This window comes from Scylla paramamosain, unplaced genomic scaffold (genome assembly GCF_035594125.1).
Source record: "Scylla paramamosain isolate STU-SP2022 unplaced genomic scaffold, ASM3559412v1 Contig46, whole genome shotgun sequence".
Lineage (NCBI taxonomy): Eukaryota > Metazoa > Arthropoda > Malacostraca > Decapoda > Portunidae > Scylla > Scylla paramamosain.
In genome coordinates, this window is record NW_026973711.1 from 153,351 (window position 1) to 173,789 (window position 20,439).

At 44.4% G+C, this 20,439-nt stretch overlaps 1 pseudogene; it reads left to right on the plus strand.

Moving 5' to 3' along the window:
- The window catches only part of LOC135098127 (calcium-dependent secretion activator-like), a 375,310-nt pseudogene that overhangs the window by 79,610 nt on the left and 275,261 nt on the right, over positions 1–20,439 (plus strand).

The following is a 20,439-nucleotide window of genomic DNA, read 5'->3' on the forward strand; positions in this document are numbered from 1 at the left end:
ATTCTTTAATGATCTTCTAAACCAAACTTCTTGTTCTGTCCACTCCTACGCTGATGATACCACCCTGCACTTTTCCATGGCTTTTCGTAGACGTCCAACCCTTGAGGAAGTAAACAGTTCTTGCAGGGAAGCCACAGAACGCCTGACTTCTGAGCTCTCTAAAAATCTAGTATTATTCAATGCCTCAAAACTCAATTCCTCCATCTATCAACTATCTATCATTCCAGACAACTATCCCTTCTTCTTCAATAACACCCAACTGTCTCTCTCTTGTACACTGAACATCCTCGGTCTGCCCTTTACTTATAATCTAAACTGGAAATTCCACATCTCATCTCTAGTTGAAGCAGCTTCTATAAAGTTAGGCGTTCTGAGTTGTCTCCACCAGTTTTTCTCACCTCCCCACCTGCTAACTCTGTATAGGGGCATTATCTGTTCAGGTATGGGACAGGGTGGAATCAAAAGCTTTTCGTCTCATCAACTCCTCTCTTCTGACTGTCTTCAGCCTCTTTCTCATCGCCGCAGTGTTACATCTCTAGCCATCTTCTACGTACCGCTATTTGCACGCTAACTGCTCTTCTGATTTCGCTAACTACATGCCTCCCCTCTTCCCGCGTTCTCGCTGCACAAGACTTTCTTCTTTCTCTCACCCCTATTATGTCCACCTCTCACATGCAAGAGTTAACCAGTATTCTCAGTCATTCATCCCTTTCTCTGGTAAACTTTGGAACTCACTTCCTGCTTCTGTATTTCCTCCTTTCTATGACTTGAACTCTTTCTGGAGAGAGGTTTCAACACACTTATCCTGTAATTTTTGATCACCGGCACCTCAGTGGAACTTTTTTTATTATATTTTTGTTGCTCCTGGCTGGTGCCCCTCCATGAAAAAAAAAAAATCAAACGTTTGTTTCACTCTGGATCGCTTTTTAATTGCTTATTTAAACTGATTTACATATAAATATGAAGGATAAACAGAAAATTAATTAAATAAAAACAATAAAGGCCCCCACAAAAAAATAAATAAACCCCCATAAAAACAGTGGGTTGGTTTTTTTATTTTATTTTATTTTTTTTACCCGGGTTTTTTCAGACCCTCAGTAGTAGTAATATGAATATGCTCCGGTACTTGCATATTTGCATAAATTCTTGGCGTGTCCTATGTCGGTGAGAATCAGAGAGGATATTACACCCTTACTGAATCTTAACTGAGCTCACACTTATCTCGTATCACTAAATGTATTTTTAACAAAAAACTGACAGACTCTGCTAATTCAGATTTTCTTTTCATAGATATTGTCTTGACAGTTGTCTTGATATGTTCTTCATATCATTTAGAGTTATTGCTGATGATGGCTGCGTACTTTTTGGACAAGATGTGTTGATATATGTAAGATTTATATAAGGATGGCCTTTCTTTGGTAGATTATTAAATTTCTCTTCTGTATACATGAATTTCGATTACCAATAGAAGGATTCCTTCTGATAACAATTACCGCATCAGACTTTATCCAAACGTTCACATTTACTGGAGGAGGAGATGATGAAATGATGATGATGATGTGAGGAGATGATGAGATGATGATGATGAGGTGGAGGAGGAGGAGGAGGAGGATAATGATCGCCATGAAGCGACAAGTCCACTTCTAATGTACTCTACCAAAATTATACGAGCGTCATTTTTTATTATAATCATCTTCATTTATAACGGTAAGAACAGTAAAAGTAGAGGTTGTAGAGGCAGTAGTACTAGTAGTAGTAGCAATAGCAGCAGTAGTAGTAGTAGTAACAGCAGCAGGAGCAGCAGCTGCAGTAACCGCAGCAGCAGCAAGAACAGCAAGTTTTAATAGCATAAAGAAATGCCACAGGGCAGAAAATAAGCAGTAAACAAAATTGGATACAAAATCCCATGCAGTAACGAGAGCATAGAGAATACCAAATTTCAACGTCCCTTTTTTTTTCTCTCTCTCTCTCTCTCTTCCTTTCTTTTTTTATGACGGCGTGGTGACACGGAGAAAATCTGAAGTGACAAAGAGGAAGCAAATTGCATAAAAAACCTTGCAGAGCTTACTAACATAAGGCGGTAGAACTGATGATGCTCGTCACTCCTTGCATAAGAAGACAACAAGAGATAAGGATTAAGATCGCATACCTAACAACACCAAGAAGTAATGAGTAAGATCGCGGTGCTAACAACAAAAGGTAATAAGTAAGATCGCTGCCCTGAGACAACAAGATCGCGGTCCTGAGATAACAAGATCGAAGCCCTAACAACAACAAGAAATAACAAGTAAGATCGCGGCCTTAACAACAAGAAGAGGTAACAAGTAAGATCGAAGCCCAACATTCTTGACCTTTTCCTGACCTCTAATCCTTCTGCTTATGCTGTCACCCTTTCTTCTCCGTTGGGCTCCTCCGATCACAATCTCATATCTTTATCTTGTCCTATCACTCCAATCCCTCCTCAGGATCCCCCTAAGCGAAGGTGCCTCTGGCATTTTGCCTCTGCTAGTTGGGGGGACCTGAGGAGGTATTTTGCTGATTTTCCTTGGAATGACTACTGCTTCCGTGTCAGAGACCCGTCTTTGTGTGCTGAGTGCATAACAGAGGTGATAGTGTCTGGCATGGAGGCATACATTCCTCACTCTTTTTCTCGTCCTAAACCTTCTAAAACTTGGTTTAACACAGCTTGTTCTCATGCTATACATGATAGACAGGTGGCCCACAAAAGGTACTTAAGCCTTCCATCACCAGAATCTCATGCACTTTATATTTCTGCCCAGAACCATGCCAAGTCTGTTCTTCAACGAGCCAAAAACTCCTTCATTAGCAGAAAATGTCAAAACCTTTCAAGATCTAACTCCCCTCGTGATTTCTGGCATCTAGCCAAAAATATTCCCAATAACTTTGCTTCTTCTTCTTTCCCTCCTCTATTTCAACCAGATGGCACCACTGCTATCACATCTATTTCTAAAGCTGAACTCTTCGCTCAAACCTTTGCTAAAAACTCTACCTTGGACGATTCTGGGATTGTTCCTCCCTCTCCTCCACCCTCTGACTACTTCATGCCATGTATTAAAATTCTTTGCAGTGATGTTTCCCATGCCCTCGCTGGCCTAAACCCTCGGAAGGCTTATGGACGTGATGGGGTCCCTCCTATTGTTCTCCGAAACTGTGCCTCCGTGCTTGCACCTTGCCTAGTCAAACTCTTTCAGCTCTGTCTGTCAACATCTACCTTTCCTTCTTGCTGGAAGTTTGCCTATATTCAACCTGTTCCTAAAAAGGGTGACCGTTCTAATCCCTCAAACTACTGTCCTATTGCTTTAATTTTCTACCTATCTAAAGTTTTTGAATCTATCCTCAACAGGAAGATTCTTAAACATCTATCACTTCACAATCTTCTATCTGATCGCCAGTATGGGTTCCGTCAAGGCCGCTCTACTGGTGATCTTCCGGCTTTCTTTACTGAGTCTTGGTCATCCTCTTTTAGAAGTTTTGGTGAAACTTTTGCTGTTGCTTTGGACATATCAAAAGCTTTTGATAGAGTCTGGCACAAAGCTTTGATTTCCAAACTACCCTCCTACGGTTTCTATCCTTCTCTCCGTAACTTCATCTGAACTTTCCTTTCTGACCGTTCTATTGCTGCTGTGGTAGACGGTCACTGTTCTTCTCCTAAATCTATTAACAGTGGTGTTCCTCAGGGTTCTGTCCTGTCACCCACTCTCTTCTTATTATTCATTAATGATCTTCTAAATCAAACTTCTTGTCCTATCCACTCCTACGCTGATGATACCACCCTGCACTTTTCCACGTCTTTTCATAGACGTCCAACCCTTCAGGAGGTAAACATTTCACGCAGGGAAGCCACAGAACGCTTGACTTCTGATCTTTCTAAAATTTCTGATTAGGGCAGAGCAAACTTGGTATTGTTCAATGCCTCAAAAACTCAATTCCTCCTTCTATCAACTCAACACAACCTTCCAGACAACTATCCCCTCTTCTTCAATGACACTCAACTGTCCCCTTCTTCTACACTGAACATCCTCGGTCTGTCCCTTACTTATAATCTGAACTGGAAACTTCACATCTCATCTCTTGCTAAAACAGCTTCTATGAAGTTAGGTGTTCTGAGACGTCTTCGCCAGTTTTTCTCACCCCCCCAGCTGCTAACTTTGTACAAGGGCCTTATCCGTCCATGTATGGAGTATGCTTCACATGTCTGGGGGGAGTTCCACTCATACTGCTCTTCTAGACAGGGTGGAATCCAAAGCTTTTCGTCTCATCAACTCCTCTCCTCTAACTGACTGTCTTCAGCCTCTCTCTCACCGCCGCAATGTTGCATATCTAGCTGTCTTCTACCGCTATTTTCATGCTAACTGCTCTTCTGATCTTGCTAACTGCATGCCTCCCCTCCTTCCGCGGCCTCGCTGCAGAAGACTTTCTTCTTTCTCTGTCCACCTCTCTAACGTAAGAGTTAACCAGTATTCTCAATCATTCATTCCTTTCTCTGGTAAACTCTGGTAAACTCTGCCTGCTTCTGTATTTCCACCTTCCTATGACTTGAATTCCTTCAAGAGGGAGGTTTCAAGACACTTGATATTCATCAATTTTTGACCACTGCTTTGACCCTTTTATGGGACTGGCATTTTAGTGGGCATATTTTTTTTATTGGATTTTTGTTGCCCTTGGCCAGTGTCCTTCCTACATAAAAAAAAAAAAAAAACGCGGTGACATGGAGACACTGGAGGCACGTGATCATGATGGGCTGTGGAGCTGTCCTGCCCTCATCTCGTGCTCTTTGCAACGTCCCTCCATACATATCCAGACAAAGCCTTCTTGTAGAAACATCATGTTGTGGAGAAAACTGAACATGAATGGCACGAAGCACAACATAACATATTACGTAATGTTACTTGGTAGCAACAACACTAAGAAATTAATTCTCTAGAATCAATAAGCGAGAAACTAATTAAGACTTGAGGATTGCTGGCATCAAGTCCCTGTCAGTTCTAATCTCTACTTAATTTCTGATGCCGCACATTCATCATGATTTACTTGGTATTAACAGCATTAAGAAATTAATTAACTAGAATTAATAAGCGAGAAACTAATTACGACTTAGAAATTGCTGGTATAAAAGACCCGTCAGTTCTAAACTCTACTTAATTCCTGATGCCTAATGGTCATCATGATGTGTGCCTCCTTATTAGAACGACCGCCACTCACACCTGCATGCCTCACACACACATAGAACAGCGAGGCCTGTTTAAATTTTGATCATCATCATCTTCTGTGGTGCCGTACCTCTGAAGACGTAGGCGACCATAACATACCACTCTCTTCGCAATGTTCAACCCTTTGACTGCTATTTAGTACATTTTTCCTTTATTGGTAATTACTTTGAGACATCTGTACTTGTTCTACAGCCACCTCCAATCTTTAAACTGGGTAGAAATTACAAAATCTGTTTTTTTTATCCCCATCTTTTTTGTAGATGCTTATAAAGATTTAACGCGTTACTTTTGATGTTGTTAACTGTTTCGTATTGTAGTGAAAGGGTTAAGGAATTGTGACAAAAAAAATACCTTGTGCAAAAGATAAATTAGGTGCCAAACAGAGTAGTCATCGAATTCCTTACTATCTACTACTTGGATACTTAGATCTCACACTCATTGAACGATCAGGAACTCAAAGATGGTTCTTGTTTCTTTCATGGGATCTTTGCTCCTTTTTTATTATCTTTCCAAACATTTTCCTCTCTTCTTTTCTATTATCTTTCCAAGCACTTTGCCACCATCTTAGTTCCCTTTATAGTTTTCATGTTCCATCAGGGGCTTACTGTGTCTCATCCTCCCTCTGCAACTTTATTTTTGGCTTTCATTTATACGGTTTTTCTCACTGGTAGATCCTTTGTACATTATTGTGTAATCTTTTCTCTTCAACCTTTTTCTTTATGTGTTTCCCAATCTCTCTCTCTCTCTCTCTCTCTCTCTCTCTCTCTCTCTCTCTCTCTCTCTCTCTCTCTCTCTCTCTCTCTCTCTCTTTCTTTCTTTCTTTCTTTCTTTCTTTCTTTCTTTCTTTCTTTCTTTCTTTCTTTCTTTCTTTCTTTCTTTCTTTCTCTCTCTCTCTCTCTCTCTCTCTCTCTCTCTCTCTCTCTCTCTCTCTCTCTCTCTCTCTCTCTCTCTCTCTCTCTCTCTCTCTCTCTCTCTCTCTCTCTCTCTCTCTCTCTCTCTCTCTCTGTACCAGCACATATGCTCATCTTTATTTATTTATGTAAGGATTTCATCACATTCATATTTGTTGTAACCTGTCTCCATGCTTTATTAAAATATTTATCTTATATTTGCCCTGGTGTGTATTTTTTTTTTCTTAAAGTTGTAAGAAAATTTACTGTCACATTTTCCGCGTACTCAGTCTCTCTCTCTCTCTCTCTCTCTCTCTCTCTCTCTCTCTCTCTCTCTCTCTCTCTCTCTCTCTCTCTCTCTCTCTCTCTCTCTCTCCACCGGGCTAAAAAATTGTCTCCATAAATCTCTTCCGGCCACCGATTCTTCCCATCTATCCCTTCCACATAATGAAGTGAGAGGGAGAGCAAAGTTAGTTCCGTGAAAGGTGTTTTCTTTTAGTGTTAGTATTTTAATCTTTAATTATAAATGGGGTAGTGTTTGTAATTAGGGTAATGGAATGTTTAACTAGTAATTCAAAAAGGCGTGGTTTGTGATTAATAAAGAAGTGAAGATGTGATCTAATAAAGGAAAGGAAACTTTTCTTATTACCGAAGGGAGAGCGCGATGTGTTTAATGAATTGGAAAGCTAAGTTTGGTGAAGGCAGTGGAGTTTTCAGATAATGAAGGGGTGTATCGTGTAATGAATGGGAAAGAACAATACCAATCAAAAGTAACAAAGGACAGTGGGTTTTTATTACAGAAAAGGGTTTTTTTTTTTTTTCGTTCAGTACAGGTAGATGCTTTGTATGATGAATGAAAGGGAACATATGTGACTAGCGAGTGACCTGGGCGTGCTGGTGAAACAGAGACAAGAAAAAAAAATGAAAGCAAAGCAGAATGTCGTAAAGAAGATTAAAGAACAAGAAAATTTAAAGAGACGATGAAACCAAAATATGTAGACTGAATTATGTATTTCTAGAACTGTAAAGGGGCCTGCACACAGTCATACATGTTGGCATACTTGCACGACAAACACGTGTATGAAGACTCATCACACAGTCATACTAATTGGCAACAAACATCAGTCAGTAAAGTGTGTGCGCAGGAACGACATGTCTCTAGACGAAGACACCCTAATTGCCGTTGGGCTAGCTTTAGCGTTAAAGAAAAAAGAAACAAAGAGATCGAAATGTGCAAGAAGCTGGCTTTTAAAGATCTTGGTCTAGAGTGAAGAGCATATCACCATAATACCACAACGATGGTGTGTATACTTCGTTGGTTGCTGCCCCAGATTTCTTTGAATTTTCATGTTTTTTATGTTCTCTCCTGTACGCAGAACGTAGGCTATTTATTTTCTTCATGACACCGTCTCGAGTGCATTCTGGCTCTAGTTCCTTTAAAATTTCTACAAGTTGAACAATCCCTTTATTCCTTTCAATTTTATTTGAGTATTCTTGGGATTTGACTTTCCATAGAGCCGGGTGTTCTCTGTAGCAATTTATAAATTGTAATATAATGTTCTTCTCATGCTGTTTTGCATTAGCGCACTCCGTACTGCTGTTAATGGACATCTTCCCTCACAACCTGTAAAGCTCAAACTGATGTTTGACGGTATGACGAACTGTCAGACGTACCAACATGTATGTGGACATATAAGCTCCGCCCAGAAAAGTCAAGCTCGGTTTGATTTTCGTCATACAGTATGACCAACATGTATGCCAACCAAACTCACCCATCACACGGTCAAACTTAGCTTCATACACGTGTTTGTCATGCAAGTATGCCAACATGTATGACTGTGTGCAGGCCCCCTTAAGAAAGTCAAGAGAGAGATCAGAACAAGAGGAACAAAGAGAAATCAGAAGTTTGTGAAAAATTATTTTACTATCAAGATATGTTTTCCTGTATGTCATTTCTCTCTCCCTCTCTCCCTCTCTCTCTCTCTCTCTCTCTCTCTCTCTCTCTCTCTCTCTCTCTCTCTCTCTCTCTCTCTCTCTCTCTCCCCCCATGTTGGGTTTATGAGAATAATGATAAATGGAAGAAGGAAGGGAAAAACGACACAAGATGGAATGGGGGAAAAGGGGAGACTGTGGAAGTGGAATGGCAGAGGGAAATTTTGAAGACGGACCCGTGTACTAAATCATGTAGAAAGGAAGGCAGAAATATAGTTGTAAGAAGATATAAAGTGAAGAGAACAAAACTTAACAGAAAGAAAATGATAAATGAGGAAGTTAATGTGAGGAATGAAGATAAGAAGAAAGATAACAGATGGAGGATAGCAGCGTGTAGGGGAAGGGGTGGAGAGGAAGGTGGAAGGAGAAGACAGGAAAAGCTTTAACGTTAATCTGGTGTTGGTAGTATGGGAAAGAGGAAGGTGGAATGAAAACACTGAGGTGGAGAATGAAAATGTGAAAGGAGAGAGAGAGAGAGAGAGAGAGAGAGAGAGAGAGAGAGAGAGAGAGAGAGAGAGAGAGAGAGAGAGAGAGAGAGAATAGTTACTACTGTAATTGGTAGATGAAGTAAATTAATAAGCCTAGCAATAATTATTGATACTCACTTTGTCTTTTCCACAGAGCTTTCTGAAAGGAGAGCTGCAGATAGCAGCAGACGAAGCCTTCATCAACGCCGTGCAGAGTTATTATGAGATCTTCCTCAAGAACGAGCGCCTCGCTTCCATGGTGACTTCCGGTGCCTGCTCCCAGCATGACCTAAGGGAGGTCTTCAAACACAACGTGGAAAAGAGAGTCAGGTGAGTGTTGGCGCCAGCATGAGCGAGGTCATGTGTGCCAGGCAGCACGTCACCCCATGATGATATGTACTGGGCAGGATTGGTACCTCCACCAGGGTATCTCCTAGGGTGGCTCCCTTGCTGATGTGGTAACTTCCTGACTGATGTGGATCGTCAAAAATGGACAGTGCCAATATATTGTTGCAGAAAATATCATCTGAAATATTCTGTCTTTATATTAATGGTTTATTATTTTTAATTAACTACAAAAATAGTAATAGAAAATGCTTACTGCTTCAAGTGTTTTAGTTTATTACGATACCAAACAGACGAAACAGTATTTATTGGATCATTTATACAGTCCAAGATGGTTGCATTTCAACACCGACCGACTCAAATTGGGGCGTATGCTATGGTCTGGATAAACTGTCAGATTCACCAGCCAACTGAATTTTACACAAAAGTTGGCCAGCTGGAAAAAAAATCTTCATTCAAGTTTGCTGTTACTTCCCTCTCAATCACACACCGTGCATTTCAGACATAACTCCGTCATAAACTGTTATGGTCGACCTTATACTCCTATGGACAACTATAAAATGATGCTAATACTGGGTTCAACCTGTCTTAGCGCTGCTAATGACTTTTAGAAGTGTGTCAACACAATGGCAACATGGCCGTACGTACCACAACAGGAGGGCCTGCACGCAGGAAAGTCCCCACACACTCTCTGTGCATGTGCGTGGTCTCGCCACGTGATTGGTTGCCACCTTCTCATCAGTTAACCTAACTAACCTAACCTAACCTTAACCCAACTTTAACCCAATCACCCTGTACCAAATTACTGGATAGGGTCTCTTATTTATTATAACACATTATTTCCGTTAGGTTAGGTGTTAGGTTAGCTGATGAGAAGGTGGCAGCCAATCATAAGGCAAGACTTCTCACACCAATCACGAAGTGAGACTGCTCGCACATGCGCCGACTCCTGTGTGCAGGCCCTCCCACCACATGATCCTCAGCATTTTTTTTTTTTTTTCTTTTCATGAATACAACAATAAAGATTGGTAATTATAAGTAAATAATGTTCTTCTTTGCGACATAAAGTATAGTTATAAATCATTGCAGAGAGTGGTACGATCAGTTTTCTTAAGCATAACCAAACCCCTGCCTTGCGCCATCCGCATGTGTCGGGCTGTCGGCCGTAATTTTCTTTCATTTATCATGTTGATAAATGCCTTGAAGACCTTTATATAGTTCCTTCTTTAGCTTTGGAAAAAAAAAAAAAACGGGAATATTCGCACAGCCTGCTTCATTTGTCTGTAAAACAATGCGAGCAGAAGGTTGTAGTTGTACTACATTAAATTTTATTGACACTTTTTGACGGGAATAAATTTCAGGAAATTCTCTCAAAACAAATTTCTGTTTTACTATCTAACTTCCTCTAAAGTCGTACTGTGAAGTCAAAACAATTTAAATCCAAGGGAATAAATGCCTATAACCTGTTTTATTCCATAACTGTAAAGTTCACAAATTGTGAGCATGTGTTCTTGTGGCAGACGGTGACAGAGATTATGGCTGATGACTTATAAATTCATAAATTCTGTTAGCTATGATGGTTAGCAAGGGTCGACCATAAACACTATTGGATATAATTATTATTTGTATATGGTGTACGATATGTTTTCCCGGCGGCAAGCCAAGCACTGCTTGTCGCCAAGAGTGTATCCTCAGTTCCGGACCGAGCCCAATAAAGGATAAATGTGTGTCCGTGTCTCGCTCCCCTGCCTAGCTATCTTACATGGCGCAATGAAACCCTTACCTACACCGGTCAAGATGCCTCTACCTCGCCGATCCCCTCGCTCGACGCCTAGGGCCTCGACGACAGTGGTTCCTCGCAGCCTCCAGCCGCTGCTCCAGCGGGCAAGGCAGACCATCAGTGACCAGCAACAAGCCATTACCACCTTGCAGGCCAACATGGCGGCGCTCATCACACGAGGCAACGTGGCGCCCGCCCCTCGGGTGCCTCTCTCGGCTGCCCCCCGAGAAATGCGACCTGGATATGACACCAGCTGCATTCAGGTCGTGGAAACGGTCCATGGAGTGCTGGCTTCTCCTCTGCAAGTGGCCACGCCAGGAAGCGGTCCATCACGTCAGACTCCTCTGTGGGCCACCGCTGCAACGTGCCTTGGACGCCAGATTCACCTTCGACCGGTGGAGCGCCCTCACACAGCAGGAGGCGCTGGACGCCATTGGTAACCTAGTGCTTCGCTCCTCCAGCCCGGCAGTGCAGTGGGCAGAGTTTTTCGGTGTCAGCCAAGGGCAGGACGAGTGTGTTAGTGACTACTTCGTACGGGGCGCCCAGAAAGTCAACTACGACACTCGTCCTGTCCTGCGCTTTCGAGTGTCCCCAGTGCAGCCTCAACCTCTCTGAGTACTTGCTATTGAAAAAGCTTGTGGTAGGCATCCGCGACACGGGCCTCAAACAGCAGGTGTATCAAGCGTGTGACTCGTTAGGCAGTGTGGACGCCCTAAGGGCCATGTGTTGTGCATATGAGGCAGCCCGCCAACACACCACAGGCGTGGGCGGTTGGCGGGAAAGCAGTCGCGCGGCTGGCACCGTGCGGGCCGAGGAGGACGGGGACCAGACGCTCGACGCCGCCGCTGCCACCACCTCTGGCAAGACACAGCCCTCACGTACTTGCTGGAACTGTGGTACTTCGCACGCCCCTGACAGAGCTTCCTGCCCGGCCAGGGAAGCAGTCTGCGTCGCCTGTCGTAAGAAAGGTCACTTCAAGAGGTGCTGCAGGAGCTCCAAGCGCCCACACGGCACTGCACCTGCCAACGCCGTCTCGGGATCAGTGACAACGGCAGGCGCGAACGTGTCACGCCAACCCACCATAGAGGTAACAGTGGCGCTTGGCAAGGGGGCCAAGCACCGCACAGCAGCTGTGGCGGACACCGGCGCCCAGGTGTGCGTCGCGGGGGCGGCCCTCCTGTCCAGTCTCAACATACAACCCACGCAGCTACAGGGACGTGCAGGCTTGCGGGATGTAGCGGACTTGCCCTTACGGTGCCTCGGATCGTGCCGGTGTGACATTTACCTTGTTGGCCATGCTACACAGCAAGAAGTATACTTCGTACCCTCCGCCAGGTCGCTGTTCCTGTCACTGAGCGCGTGCAAGGAGCTGGGGCTGGTGCCCGCCGGCTTCCCTCACCACTCCCTGCCGACAGTGCAAGCAGTGGAAGCGCGTGACACGACCGCCGAGCCTGCTCAGCCGCCTGCCAAGCCCGCCACGATACCATTCCCGCCACACGAGGAGCACGTACGACGGCTAGAGGAGTGGCTACTACAACACTTCTCGGCCTCCGCCTTCAACACCACAAGGAGCCCGCTGCCCGTGATGGACGGCGAGCCTCACCACATCCACCTGGCACCCAACGCTGTCCCCTACGCCTGCCACACGCCCGCCTCGGTGCCGAAACACTGGGAGGACGAGGTGAAAGCCCAGCTTGAAGACGACGTACGGCGAGGCGTCATCGAGCCCGTCCCGGCAGGGGAACCCACGGAGTGGTGTGCCCGCATGGTTGTGGTTGCAAAGAAATCAGGGCAACCGCGGCGCACCGTCGATTACCAGCGCCTCAACGCCGCATGCCGCAGAGAGACACACCACACCCCCGCCCCCTTCGACATGGTGTCTAGTGTCCCCAAACATTGCTTTAAGACAGTGGCTGACGCTTATATGGGGGGTACCACCAAGTCAGGCTGGACGAGGAGAGTCGAAGTCTCACCACCTTCATCACCCCATGGGGGAGGTTCCGGTACCTCCGGACCCCCATGGGCCACTGTTCTGCTGGCGACGCATACACAAAGCGCTTCGATGACGCCATCCAAGGCATCGTGAGGAAGCACAAGTGTATCGACGACACCCTCCTCTACGACAGCAACATCGAAGACGCATTCTGGCACACGTACGAGTTTCTGGCGACCTGTGCAGCCAAGGGGATTACTTTGAAGCCTGAAAAATTCCAGTTCGCACGGAGGGAGGTGGATTTCGTGGGTTTTCGCCTCGGCTGGGAGGAGTACAAACCCACAGACGAGCGCCTAGCGGCAATCAAAAGCTTCAGGATGCCTGACAAGCCCTCCATCTCAGACATCAGGTCGTGGTACGGGTTTGTCAATCAACTTGCCCCATTCCTCGCCACAGCCCCAATCATGAACGCCTTCAGGGAGCTCCTGAAGAAGCCGTGCGGAAAGACTGTGTACTGGGACGAGCACCTGCAGGAGAAATTCCGCCGCGCTCTGGACACCATATGCCAGCTTGCAAAGGACGCCCTGGCATATTACGACAAAACCCGCCCCACAGTTGCCCTCACAGACTGGAGCAGGGAGGGCATTGGATTCATTATCCTGCAACAGTTCTGCCACTGCTCGTCTGCTGCCGCTCCCTTCTGCTGCAGGGCGGGCTGGCGTCTGGCCCTGTGCGGAAGCCGCCACCTCACGGCCGCCGAGACTGGTTACGCCGCGGTAGAGGGGGAAACCTTGGCTGTGGTGTGGTGCCTCCAGAAAGCCCGGCTGTTCTTGTTGGGGTGCCCGAACCTCACCATCGTCACCGACCACCGCCCTCTTACCAAGCTACTGGGGGACAGGGCCCTCACAGAAGTCATCAACCCACGACTCTTCTGGCTCAAGGAGCGAACGCTACAGTACCGCTTTCAAGTCAAATATCTGCCAGGAAAAAGGAACGCCGCAGCCGACTTCCTGTCCAGGTACCCAGCCCTCAGAAGCCCCACCACAGACACCGACGCCAACCTGGATGAGGACCTCACCGAGGCAGTAGCAGCCGTGGTCATCGCCACAGCCGAACACGAGGGTCACGTTCTCGACGAGTCAGCGGTAAGAAAATCTGCAGCCGACGACCCTGTCTACCAACTACTACTGGCCAGAGTGTTGGCCGCGGACTGGCACCTGCACAAGGCGCAAGAAGTGGCCTGCCTGCGCCCGTTCTATGGCGTGAGGGACCGGTTGGCAGTCTTTCAAGACCTTGTCACATACACCTTTGACCAGGATTGTGTGCGACTCGTGATTCCTGAGCCCCCCCGCCCACAGGTAGCAGCAAACTTACACGCTGGTCACCAAGGGCTAGATTCCATGCTGCGGAGGGCAAGGCAATGTGTATACTGGCCCGGGTTGGAAGGGGACCTGCAGCACTACTGGGCGTCGTGCACGTCATGCGAGACGCACGCTCCCTCTCAGCCCTCAGAAACACTCGTCATCACGCCGCTCCCAGAGTACCCATTCCAATCCACAGTGGCGGACATGTTTCAGCATGAGGGGTACACCTACATGGTCTACGCTGACAGGCTCACTGGATGGCTAGAACTCGCCCATTTCCCACACGGTGCTACATCTAATAAAATCAAGAGTCAAATGAGGCAGTACTTCACGCGATGGGGCGCCCCGGAACAGCTGTCCACTGGTGGGGGGCCGAACCTGGCGAGCGAGGAAATGTCGGAATTCCTCAAGAAGTGGGGTGTCATTGCACGCCTGTCCTCAGCACAGTACCCACAGTCAAACGGGCGGGCCGAAGCAGCGGTCAAGACAGCCAAAAGAATCATCAGAGCCAACACAGATAGCGGGGGCTCATTGGACACGGACAAAACCTCCCTCGCTGTGCTGCAATACCTTAACACCCCGCTGCGATCTGTCAACAAGTCCCCCGCCCAACTTGCCACCGGAAGGCAGCTGCGTGATGGCGTGCCAACGGCCCGACGACATTACAAGGTGGACAGGCACTGGGGAAGGACGCTGCGTGAGAGAGAAGTGAAAATGGGGGAGGAAGGCAACACCCTGATGGCAACCTGCACACCCAGACAGCTCCGGCCCCTGTCCCCCGGCACACGAGTAAGGATGCAGAACCAGGCCTCGGGCACGTGGGACCGCACGGGCTTGATCGTGGAGGCGCTGCCCTACAGGCAGTACACCGTCAGGCTTGATGGTAGCGGCCGAATAAGCCTCAGGAACAGGAAGCATCTGCGGCCCGTCGCTGAGTCAACCCCACCGCCCGCACCGCCAACCCTGCGCCCACCAACCCCGCCGGCCGCTCAACCAACCACGACACCCGCACAAGTCTCAACCCCCACCCAACCTCAGCTACGCCCCGCACCCAGGAGGCAGGTGCGGCGACCGGGGTGGCTGAGCGACTATGTGTAACACACACACACACAGACAGACTTCAGGCCAGGTAAAACCATCGTTCTTCTAGTTTGTATTTTGTATTATTATTTTCAAAGGTATTGTTCTCTTTTTGTTCCTCACCCGTACGTGTATACTTACCTCCATTCCAAGTTTAGTTCGTTCCCCTCCCGTGCCGTCGTAGCCCGTTATGCTCATACACATATCAGATTAATGTGTTGCAGGCACACATTTATCTTACGGGGGGATACTGGATATATTATTATTTGTACATGGTGTACGATATGTTTTCCCGGCGGCAAGCCAAGCACTGCTTGTCGCCAAGAGTGTATCCTCAGTTCCGGGCCGAGCCCATTAAAGGAGAGACGTGTGTCCCTGTGTCTCGCTCCCCTGCCAAGCTATCTTACAAACACTATGAAGGATAGGGCCCTGGAACCATCCCTCCACCACCAGGAGGCAGCACAACTATTAAACTCCTTCATTTTCCACCAAATACAAAAATGTGCAAGTAGACTTTACGTATCGTGTATCTTGTGGGTAAGGTACTTAAAGTGCTTAAAAAGTCACCTACCTCAGTTTTTTATGGGTTTTTATGATAACAGACTTGTAAGACATATTTCTTCTATAGTCGCAAGCTAGTAATTTCTGAACTGGAGGAATTTTTCAATTGTTATTTGAACCACACGGAAGGGCTATAATGGCAGACCTGTTCAGCTCTTGTCTCTTCATGGTCGACACTGCTGCCACCTACCGATCTTCTTCAGCACTAATATTGAATGCTCCAATCACATTTGATAATTTCCTTACCTCCAGCTGATGACATTAGCAATAAAGAAAACTAATAAGGTTTACTAGGTTAGGTAAAGTTAGGTTGTTAGGTCAGGTTAGGATAGATTAAGTTAATTATGTTTGGTTAGGTTAGGTTCGTTTAGGTTAGTTAGATTTGGTTAGGTTTAACATTTTCTTGATGATTTAAGTTTCTTGGGTTTCTGTGATTCATTCAGTGTGTAAGTCAAGTAAAAACGAAGAAGAAAGTAAAATCACCATTGTATGGAAGGACTGGTACAAAGCAAAGATTTATCCAAATTTGCTTTTCACAGATTTAAGATTCTGAGGCAGCACAACAATTTGTCAAGTCACAAGTTTATTTGAAAGTTTTCTATTCTTTAGTGAATTAGAAACTCAGTGGCTAACTGAGAACTTTTTTGATGAAGATTATAAGGCAAGGCGCACATTGAGACGCAGGGCAGCACAGAGCAGGGCAGACGCATGTCAGGGCAGCACAGCGCAGCACAGGCGTGGTGCGCACATTTGAGAAGCAGGCTGTCGTCCTGTGCGGTAGTGTTGATCATGGCTGTTGCCAAAAATTACTTTGGAAACCTTAGTTCCGATTCCGACTCAGAAAACGAGTTCGAGAAAGTAATGTTATTATATGACATTTGTAGAGCAAAGAGGTCAGTGTGGAGGAGTGAATACATGGAGAAGAGGAAAACACATGGAGAATTTGCCCATAACTCGTCCTTATAAGTTCCTCTCATATAATCAGGATGACTAGTGTCATACAGCACTCTTTGATGGCGAACAGCCTCTATGAGTTGCTCCGTGGACGACATTATGAGTACTAAAGAGTGAGTTGCTATCAAGCTGCCCCGCACGTGGCACAGGAAACTGCGTTCGAACGACTGCGTCGCGCAGGCCGACACAGGTCTGCATCTGTGCTGTGCTGTCCTGCGTGTCAATATGCGTGCTTAGGTTTAAACCAGTAAGATGCAGTTTTCTGCCCTGCTCTGTGCTGTGTTGCCTGTGTTGCCAGCGTCTCAATGTGCGCCCGGCCTAACACATGTTTTTTGGCACGTGTAAAAGTGTAAAGAAATAGTACAGGTTGAGGTAGTAGTATTAGTACTGTAGTAGTAAGCATGCTCCTGGGTGTGATAATTATGTAAAAGGCTGGAACATGCTAGTTCATTATGTTGATTGTCAATTATACGTAAGAATTTTTGTGCTTGTGGTCAAAACTTCATAAGGCAGTGGTGGGGAGATGTTTGTTGTGTGTCAAACTCTTGATTTGTTAGTTAATTACTTGAGTACTTATCAGTGAGGGTTCCTTCTGCTGGTTATTGCACTCAGCTGCATCAGTCATCCTTTCTGATATAAATGTCTAATACTTCAAATTATTTTTTATTTATTTTTTTAATATTGTAATGCTTATTGGCTAACTTTGGTAATATGTACAAAGAGGAGAGAACATATTGTAATGTGTTTCACTTTGCAATGACATATTGCTTCAGGTAAACTTCAGAAGTGCAGTAGACATATTAGAAAATTTAGAAACAGTGGTAAATTGACATGGAGTCAACTGTAATAAAATATTATTAAAGAGACAGCCATAAGCTGTAGTTCCAAGCAGCAGCTACCCAACGAGCCACCACTTAACAGCTTAGCAGTACACTTTTACTTTTGGGCTGTTGTTCTTGAGTACTACATTACTGCCCTTTCTTATTATGAGACCATTAATTTCCTCAGATCTTAAGTAAAAGGGAATAACTGTGATTACTGGAGTTATATACTCAAGTGCAGCAGAAAGTGGAGAATAATAAGGTGGGGTAATACTCGCCATGTGCAGTCACCTGTGTGCCATGAGCCCATGACATGAGGTAGCATCCCTGAAGGCTTTGTCCTCTGATTAGGATTGATTTCAAAGGTCAAGGAAATTATGTCAGGTTCAAATGGGTTTGATTCCTATTGATGGTGCAATTGAAAAATAGAGTCATTATGAAAAAATACTTTTGAAAACTCCAGTAACAAGTTACCAGTACTAGGATGCCAATACATTTCATAATGTGGCCCAAAGTACTTCAGTTTTGTTAAATACTCTGAAGAATATTTATAAATTTTGGAAGTACTGCACGTGAAAGAATCTTTATAAATTTTGGAAATACTGCACCTGTGTATTGTCCTGTTACATTGTCCATAAAGTAGGGAAAGGTAATGATAAATTTGAATAAGTAGATGAAGGAAACTGTTTACCATAGTGACTACCTAACTATGGTCTGCATTTTAAATATTCTATAAAGTAGGGAAAGGTAATGATAAATTTGAATAAGTAGATGACTTTACCATAGTGACTACCTAACTATGGTCTGCATTTTAAATATTCATCTCCAATAAGCCATTCAGAGAAAATCTGTGTTTGGTTAGCAGCCCTGCTACTACTGCCCCGTAGTTTGATTGAAACTCTGCCTTCCTTAAGAAATACTTATATTTCTTCACTTAACTTGTTCTTTGTTCTTTAATCTTTCTCTCCTATCTTTCTTTCTATGTCCTTTATTCCTTTCTCTTTGTCTTTTCTATTTTCTCTAATTTCTTTTTCTTTTCTTATTATCACATTTTTCATCCTTATTTTCTTCAGTTATTTTTTTTTCTCCATTCTCTCTCTCTCTCTCTCTCTCTCTCTCTCTCTCTCTCTCTCTCTCTCTCTCTCTCTCTCTCTCTCTCTCTCTCTCTCTCTCTCTCTCTCTCTGTAGTTGTAATCAGTCCCAGTAATGCAAAGCAGGTCAGCACAGCCCCTTCCTGGTGGTGTGAAAACAATTTTTTTCCTCCCATATCAATTCTTACTCCTTCCTCCTTTGAGGCAATCTTTTTTTTTCCACCTGACTTCCTTGTGTTGTTTTTCTGCTCCAATGACTAACATCTTTTTCTTCTCCTTTTGCCATTTCTCTAGAGTCAGGGGTTGGTGCCAGTTGTTTCTGTCTCTTGAATCTTCCTCTGTGACTCCTATCCTTTGCAATTCTACTGCAAATCCATCCCTCCATCTCACTCTCTGTCTTTCCCCCCACCATCTTTTTCCCTCCCTTGTGCAAATCCTGCTGTTCATCCTCTCAGTGGTATTATTAGTGCACTTCATCCCCTTATGTTTGTCATTCTCTCATTTTTCTCTTTGTCTTGTTCACTTCACATCTCCTCCAACTCGCTCCATCGGTACAGTTTTCATCATGGTTCTGTTATTTATTCGCTAGTTGGGTTGGTACCTTGTAGATAAACCACATCTAGGCTACATCAGCACTCGGTCCATCGTTCCATATCAGTTTTCGCTAGTGTTCCTCGGTACTTGGTCCATCGGTACAGTTTTCTTTGTAAGTTTAATTGTAGTTTCTCATCACACAGTCTGTCAGTTCATCATATGTTCAGCACTCAGTTCATTGATTCATGTTTCTCTAGTGTTTTTCAGCACTCAATCTGTTGCTTCGTTATAAGTTCCACTACTTATCAACGGAACACGGTTCGTTGTAGATTTCATTTGTTATTCTCAGCTCTCAGTTCTGCTAGTTTTCCTCAGCATTCAGACCATCAGTACTGTTTTTAACCAAATTTTGCTGGTAATCCTCGGTTCTTGGTCCATCGGTTCGTTGTGTTTCCCTAGTTTTATTCAGCATTTGGTTTGTGTGTAGTTGAGCATAATTTCAAAATCGAGTCACTTATTAATGTATGTGAAAGTTGAAAAAACAGACTTCATAATAATTGAGTCTTTGTTAAAACACACATGGTAAACATCAGTTAAAAGAAGTCACTCTTAATGGCTTTAATGTGCACGTGAAATGCCATTTGAATAGGAAGAGTTATTAAATAAATTTGAGGTGTTTACAAGGATGGAAAATCTCATTGAAGAATAAATAACATTGGTGGTGATGAGAACGGGAGGATATGCTTTATGAGTCCCTCACCACAAATTAAACATCACTGGGCTCATCTTTTCTTCCAAATAGGTACTTATTAACAAGTACCATATTCCCCAGTATCGAAGATGCTTCACACTCGAGAATACCCCAATTTTGACAAATTTGAAAAAAAAAAAAAATAATGCAAGAATATTAGAGTAAAAACAAATAATCCTAAAAACTAAAAAAACATCACACAAAATATACAAAACAAACAGCAGTCATTGAAAATCAGGCCACATGTCCTTTTTATGTTAGGAATTGTTACAATTAGTGAATCATGATGGCAGCCACCTGTTAGTGAGTGATCACAATACTCTTGTTATAAATCAGATTTGCTGGTAAACCCTTTTAACACATCACAGTTTTACTTCTTTTGTAACTTTATGGTATTCCCTTAAAGTTGGGCTGTTTGAGGAGAGTGAAAATACTGGCATTGTTGATACACATGTAAAATACCACTGACCTGCCTTTTTTTTTTTTTTTTTTTTTTTTTTTTTTTTTTTTTTTTTTTTTTCTGTAGGAGGGACACTGGCCAAGGGCAACAAAAATCCAATAAAAAAAATGCCCACTGAAATGCCAGTCCCATAAAAGGGTCAAAGCAGTAGTCAAAAATTAATTAATAAATATCTTGAAACCTCC